Source organism: Triticum urartu, chromosome 5 (genome assembly GCF_003073215.2).
Source record: "Triticum urartu cultivar G1812 chromosome 5, Tu2.1, whole genome shotgun sequence".
Classification (NCBI taxonomy): Eukaryota; Viridiplantae; Streptophyta; class Magnoliopsida; order Poales; family Poaceae; genus Triticum; species Triticum urartu.
In genome coordinates, this window is record NC_053026.1 from 398,250,917 (window position 1) to 398,259,180 (window position 8,264).

Consider the following 8,264-nt stretch of genomic DNA (forward strand, 5'->3'; position numbering starts at 1 on the left):
AGACAGTAACATTACCATCAGCGTCAGTGTTCTTCTTGAAATCCATTTATTCTCTATGGCTTGTCGATCATCGGGCAAGTCAACCAAAGTCCACACTTTGCTCTCATACATGGATCCCATCTCAGATTTCATGGCCTCTAGCCATTTCGCGGAATCTGGGCTCATCATCGCTTCCTCATAGTTCGTAGGTTCGTCATGGTCTAGTAACATGACTTCCAAAACAGGATTACCGTACCACTCTGGTGTGGAGCGTACTCTGGTTGACCTACGAGGTTCGGTAGTAACTTGATCTGAAGTTTCATGATCATCATCATTAGCTTCATCACTAATTGGTGTAGGCATCACGGGAACTATTTTTTGTGATGAACTACTTTTCAATTCGAGTGAAGGTACAATTACCTCATCAAGTTCTACTTTCCTCCCACTCACTTCTTTCGAGAGAAACTCCTTCTCTAGAAAGGATCCATTCTTAGCAACAAAGATCTTGCCTTCAGATCTGTGATAGAAGGTGTACCCAACAGTTTCTTTTGGGTATCCTATGAAGACGCACATCTCCGATTTGGGTTCGAGCTTATCAGGTTGAAGCTTTTTCACATAAGCATCGCAACCCCAAACTTTAAGAAATGATAGCTTAAGTTTCTTGCCAAACCACAGTTCACACGGTGTCGTCTCAACGAATTTAGATGGTGCCCTATTTAACGTGAATGTAGCTGTCTCTAATGCATAACCCCAAAACGATAGTGGTAAATAGGTAAGAGACATCATAGATCGCACCATATCTAGTAAAGTACGGTTATGACGTTCAGACACACCATTACGCTGTGGTGTTCCAGGTGGGGTGAGTTGTGAAACTATTCCACATTGTTTTAAATGAAGGCCAAACTCATAACTCAAATATTCACCTCCGCGATCAGATCGTAGAAACTTTATTTTCTTGTTATGATGATTTTCCACTTCACTCTGAAATTCTTTGAACTTTTCAAATGTTTCAGACTTGTGTTTCATTAAGTAGATATACCCATATCTGCTCAAATCATCTGTGAAGGTCAGAAAATAATGATACCCGCCGCGAGCCTCAACACTCATTGGACCGCATACATCGGTATGTATTATTTCCAATAATTCAGTGGCTCGCTCCATTGTTCCGGAGAATGGAGTCTTAGTCATCTTGCCCATGAGGCACGGTTCACAAGCATCAAATGATTCATAATCAAGTGATTCCAAAAGTCCATTCACATGGAGTTTCTTCATGCGCTTTACACCAATCACTACTGGAATCAGAAGATTTGCTGTCCACCCCATCTTTGTCGTCAGCTAGCTGACGGCAAAGAATGGCTTTGCCATCAGCTAGCGGAAAGCAGACGGCAAAGAGGCAGCGGACGGCAAAGAAAGGCTTTGCCATCAGCTAGCATTTTGCCGTCCGCTAGCTGACCATAAAGCTTCTTTGCCGTCCGCTAGCTGACGGCAAAGCATTCGTTGCCCTCAGCTTGCAGACGGCAAAGGCGAGACGGACGACAAAGCTTCAAAATAACTTAACGGCCCGCGTCCCCGCCATCGCCCTATCTCTTTCTCCTCTCCTCTCCGCCCAGCGAGCACCGCCGCCGCCCCGTCGCCCCACGGCCCTGCCGCCCCACCAGCCCACCACCTCTCCGTCGCCGCCCCATCACCCCCCGCCCGGTCGCTGCCCCCTACCTGCCTCCCCACCCCCTCCCGAGCCTCCCCGCAGCCCCCTCCTCGCTGCAGCCGCCGGTGGAGCGCCGCCCATCGCCGCCCACTGGCGAGTAAGACCTAACGGGCGCCCTCTTTGCCGTCCGCCAGCGGACGGCAAAGCATTCGTTGCCCTCAGCTTGCAGACGGCAAAGGCGAGACGGACGACAAAGCTTCAAAATAACTTAACGGCCCGCGTCCCCGCCATCGCCCTATCTCTTTCTCCTCTCCTCTCCGCCCAGCGAGCACCGCCGCTGCCCCGTCGCCCCACGGCCCTGCCGCCCCACCAGCCCACCACCTCTCCGTCGCCGCCCCATCACCCCCCGCCCGGTCGCTGCCCCCTACCTGCCTCCCCACCCCCTCCCGAGCCTCCCCGCAGCCCCCTCCTCGTTGCAGCCGCCGGTGGAGCGCCGCCCATCGCCGCCCCTCCCCGCCCCGTCGCCACCGCGCCCCGTCGCCGCCGCCCCCTCCCTGGCCCCATGGTGAGCCCCCCACCCCATCTCCCTTTTTCTGTTTTTTTCTTTTTTTAGTTTAGGTTATTTAGTTTAATTAGTTTAGGTATAATTAGTTTATGTTTTTTAGTTTAGTTAGTTTAGGTTTAATTAGTTTAGGTTTAGGTTTAATTTGTTTAGGTTATTTAGTTTAATGAGTTAGGTTTAATTAGTTTAGGTTGTTTAGTTTAGTTAGTTTATGTTTAATTGGTTTAGGTTTTCTAGTTTAGTTAGTTTAGGTTTAATTAGTCTAGGTTATTTAGTTTAATTAGTTTAGGTTATTTAGTTTAATTAGTTTAGGTAGTTTTTTTAAGAATAAACAAGAAAGATGAAAAAAAGAAGTAAAAGAAGAAGAGGTGTCGGGGTGTCGTGTCGAGGGTCAAGGGGTCGGGGTGTCGGGGTGTCGTGTCGAGGGTCAAGGGTCACCGAGGGGTCGAGGATTTGCCCTCCCGACCCCGACACCCCGACCCCCTGACCCCGACACCCCGACCCCTCGACCCTCGACACGACACCCCAACCCCTCGACCCTCGACACGACACCCCGACACCCCGACCCCTCGACCCTCGACACGACACCCCGACACCCCGACCCCTCGACCCTCGACATGACATCCCGACACCCCGACCCCTCGACCCTCAACACGACACCACCGACACCGCGACCCCCGAGGGTTGCCGATGGTTGAGGGTTGCCGAGGGGCACCCCGACCCCGACATAGCACCCCGACACGACACCACCGGCACCCCGACCCCCGACACGACAACCCGAGATCCTGACACGGCACCCCTGACACCGACACCCCGATATTAATTAGTTAATGTTATTAGGTATTTAATTTTTTATTATGTTCATGATGATGATACACACTAATTTTTTATTATGTTTATGTTGTACTAATTTCATTTACTCTTTGTCATTGCAGGTGTTGACAGATGGTGGGCTTGGGTCGAGAGCGCTCCAAGCCTCCTACCTCGGCGTGTGGGAGGGGTGTTGTTATTGCACCCTAGAACCTTCGGAGAGTGCTGGTAGACAGCGTGCATACACCCCCAGCACCTTCGGCAGGCGCTTCTTCTTCGGCCGCGAGAGGAGGTCGAGGGAAGAAGAGGGGTGGAGGTAGAAGTGGACGGGGCGCTAGGAGAGGTAGGAAGGTTGTTCTGCCTTCCTCGCCGCCACCCCCCCTGCTGAGTCTCCGGACCACCGGAGTGCTCCGTCTCAGGTGGACCCGTCTAACCTGGACCCGTGTCGGACTCCGGTCCACGAGCCTCGGGTCGATGAGCCTCTGGTCTCCGAGCCTCGGGTCGATGAGCCTCTGGTCGCTGAGCCTCGGGTCCCAGTGTCTCCATCCCAGGACACTCGGGTCCCACAGTCTTCCTCCCAGGAAACTTCGGTCCCAGATTCTTCGTCACACGTGACTACGGAGACTAGTGACCATGGTGATGCTGTCGAGGAGACCTTATCTGAGGATAGCTACAGCGAGGGCGAGCTGGTTGAGGAGGGCAAGAAGGTCTACCAGCATGGTGGTACTAAGCTACCGTTCGTGCCGGCGACCCGCGACCAGAGGTGGTTGATTCAGCTTAACGGGGAGAAGTAAGTGCATTTAGTCTTTTTTAACCTTTTGCTTTCATGTTTGTTCAAATTAATATCTAATGTGTTGGCCTTGTCATACTGCAGGGGTTGGATACACGCAGATAAGGTCCGCAGGCCCAACCAAGTCCTTGGTACTCTAGTCCGGCACCACTTCCCGGGGTGGGTCACGTTGCCTGCTGAGGGTGAGCTTCCACAGCTAGCACTGACCTGGGAGCTGTACAAGGCTGCCCCGGCCCCGCTGGGGGAGATGGTCGACGGTGTCGTGTGCGAGACGGTGGCCGACATTGTGAGACGGTGGTTTTGGGTAATTTCTCCTTTATAGAATTGAAAATAAACAATACCTAGTGATTGTACTAATCAGTGTTGTCTTGTTTGATTGCAGACCTTCTACAGGTGTCTTGAGGAACACGAGGCAGACGTGGCTATGGTTCTCGAAGCCGAGTGCAAGCGCCTAGTTCAGAACCTACAGCACGAGGCTAGGGTGCAGTGTGTTAGAGACTACTACACCTCGACTAACATGAGGAGGGAGAAGAAGAAGTGCCGCGCCAAGTATCTGAGTAAGGAAAAGTACATGAAGGTAATTACCTATTCTTAAGGCATCGTACTAGTTTCTTTGATTTGATTCGTAGGCGTAGCGCTGAAATTTCTCTTTGTCTAAATTAGGTGCCCCCGAGATGGTGTGCGGATAAGATGGACTATTGGTAGAGGTTGGTGGATGAGTGGTGCTCTCCCCAATGGCTAGCCGTCCACCACAAGAACAGGGACAAGCGTGCCCAGATGCAAGGTGTGTCGCACCATCAAGGGAGCTCCAACCTGTTTGAGTACGGGGATCACTGGGTATGTGGTTCGAACCCTTAACGATTCATGCAATTTCATTCTTCATGCTAGCTTTAGCTACTAATTTACCCTGTTCCTCTCTTTTAGGCGCGACACAACAAGAAGGAGGTGCCGCCGTTGTACGACCTCTATGCCATGGCCCATAGTGCCCCATACAAGAAGGCCAAGGCATTCTTGGAGGATGACCTCGATCATCCAGAGAGCTTCACCAACATCTCCTCCCACGACAAGCTTGTGAGGTACAAAGACTGGGGGAAGAAGATGAAAGGTGAGGAGTTCAACCCGATCCAGAGTCCTTTTGATCCTAAGCTCGTGATGCTATCTGGTGATGGGAGGAAACATGGCTCAGTAGCCATTGGGGATGGACTCATATGTTGTCCTAGAAGTCTCCCGGAGATCAAGAAGCGCCAGACGAAGTCTCTTCCCGAGATGAGGCCTCGACCACGACCAATGGAGCTCGCTATCGAGGCTAGGGCCAAGGAGCTTGTGGCGGAGGCAAGCAGGCAGGCGGACGAGAAGGTGAGGGAGATGGAGGAGAGGATGGCTATTCTGTTGGAGGTGGAAAGGAACCGGAACGACGCGGGTCACCGGGCCCTATAGGAGCTCCTCGTGGTAAGTTTCTCCCGCATACTAACCAAATCATGCACGTGATGTTCGTTTCATTACTAACTAATATGACTGACTCGTGAAAACAAAATGTGCAGTCTGTGTGTGAGAAAACCGGCCAGACCCCTCCGCCAATGCCCCAGATTGCTACAGCGGACACGGTGAATTTCATTTGAATGGTCATTAGTTACTAGTATTCACATTTCAGTTGCATCATGCTAACTAAACATTGCAAATGATCTTTCGTGCAGCACGCCTCCCACAAAGGATCGACCGATCCTTCTCCGTCTCGCGGTGGTGCAACCCCGACCGGTCCTTCACCTCTCAGATTATGGTAAGTTTTCCCAAGTGTTTTGCTAGCTCAATAATGATCTATAGCTGCTTCTTCTTTTTATTCTAGCTAGCCTTCTTCTTCTTCTAACTTTCATCTTTCCTAATTTGCAGATTTGCTTGAGATGAGGAAGCAGCTAGCATTGATGGAAACTTGTTGCAAACTTTTACTTGTGCTTCCTTTTTATTTATGGAAACTTGTTGCAAACTTGTTGGAAATATTGTTGGAAACTTGTATATATATGTTCATGTTGTTGGAAATGTGTATATGTTGTTGGAAACGTATTGTTGGTATGATTGTTGAAATTATGTCGAAATGTGTGAAAAAACAGGAAAAACAGGAAAAAAACAGGAAAGGTGAAATTATGTTGAAATATGTGAAATTCTGTCAAATTGATTGAATTTAGGAAAAAAACAGGAAAACAGGGGCTATATAGCCACTTTGCCGTCCGTTGGCTGACGGCAAAGGTCTTTGCCGTCCACCAGCGGACAGCAAAGAGGCCATGTGGCAGCTACCTGTGCAACCTGGGGTGTGGGGGCTGACCTATTTAGCAGATTTGCCATCAGTCAGCAGACGGCAAAGGCCTTTGCATCTTTGTCGTCCGCTGGCTGATGACAACGATGCAAAGGCCTTTGTCGTCAGCTGGATGACGGCAAAGCACACCGTTAACCACTTAACAGACCTGAACTGCCACGTGTGCCATCCACGCTCTTTACCGCCGGTCAGCGGACGACAAAGCCCTTTGCAACTTTTGCCGTAGCCTATTCAGCCGGACCTGTTGCCATTTGCTGGCTAACGGCAAAGGTCTTTGCCGTCAGCCATCCATGCCTTTGCCGTCAGCCATGGCTGATGGCAAAGTGGCTGATTCCTGTAGTGAATATGACCTAAACGGTAGTGTCACAAATATGTTGCACTATACTTATAAACTTTCATCTTTTGGCATCAATATTATGAATATGTGTATCACCACGATCGAGATTCAATAAAAATAGACCACTCTTCAAGGGTGCATGACCATACAAGATATTACTTATATAAATAGAACAACCATTATTCTCTGATTTAAATGAATAACCATCTCACATCAAACAGATCCAGATCTAATGTTCATGCTCAACGCTGGCACCAAATAACAATTATTCAGGTCTAAAACTAATCCTGAAGGTAGATGTAGAGGTAGCGTGCCGACGGCGATCACATCAACCTTGGAACCATTCCCGACGCGCATCATCACCTCGTCCTTAGCCAATCTTCATTTAATCCGTAGCCCCTGTTTCGAGTTGCAAATATGAGCAACAGGACCAGTATCAAATACACAGGCGCTACTACGAGAATTAGTAAGGTACACATCAATAACATGTATATCAAATATACCTTTGTTCACTTTGCCATCCTTATCTGCCAAATACTTGGGGCAGTTCTGCTTCCAGTGACCAGTCCCTTTGCAGTAGAAACACTCGGTTTCAGGCTTGGGTCCATACTTGGGCTTCTTCCTGGGAGTGACAACTTGCTTGCCATTCTTCTTGAAGTTCCCCTTCTTTCCCTTGCCCTTTTTCTTGAAACTAGTGGTCTTGTTAACCATCAACACTTGATGCTCTTTCTTGATTTCTACCTCTGCTGCTTTGAGCATAGCGAAGAGCTCGGGAATTGTCTTATCCATCCCTTGCATATTATAGTTCATCACGAAGCCTTTGTAGCTTGGTGGCAGTGATTGAAGAACTCTGTCAATAACACTATCATCTGGAAGATTAACTCCTAGCTGAGTCAAGTGGTTATGATACCCCAAACATTCTGAGTATGTGTTCACTAACAGAACTGTTCTCCTCCATCTTGCAGCTATAGAACTTGTTGGAGACTTCATATCTCTCAACCTGGGCATTTGCTTGAAATATCAACTTCAACTCTTGGAACATCTCATATGCTCCATGACGTTCAAAACGTCTTTGAAGTCCCGATTCTAAGCCGTAGAGCATGGCACACTGAACTATACAGTAATCATCAGACTGCGTCTGCCGGACGTTCAAAGCGTCTACATTAGCGGGAAGGGGCTTTTCACCTAGCGGTGCATCAAGGACATAATTCTTCTGTGCAGCAATGAGGATAATCCTCAAGTTACGGACCCAGTCCGTGTAGTTGCTACCATCATCTTTCAACTTAGCTTTCTCTAGAAACGCATTAAAATTCAAGGGAACGGTAGCATGGGCCATTGATCTACAACATAGATATGCAAAAACTATCAGGACTAAGTTCATGATAAATTAAGTTCAATTAATTATATTACTTAAGAACTCCCACTTAGATAGACATCCCTCGAGTCCTCTAAATGATCACGTGATCCATATCAACTAAACCATGTCCTATCATCACGTGAGATGGAGTAGTTTTCAATGGTGAACATCTCTATGTTGATCATATCTACTATATGATTCACGTTCGACCTTTTGGTCTCCAGTGTTCCGAGGCCATGTCTGTACATGCTAGGCTCGTCAAGTTTAACCCGAGTATTCCGCATATGCAAAACTGTCTTGCACCCATTGTATGTGAACATAGAGCTTATCACACCCGATCATCACGTGGTGTCCCGGCATGACGAACTGTCGCAACGGTGCATACTCAAGGAGAACACTTATACCTTGAAATTTTAGTGAGGGATCATCTTATAATGCTACCGCCGTACTAAGCAAAATAAGATGCATAAAAGATA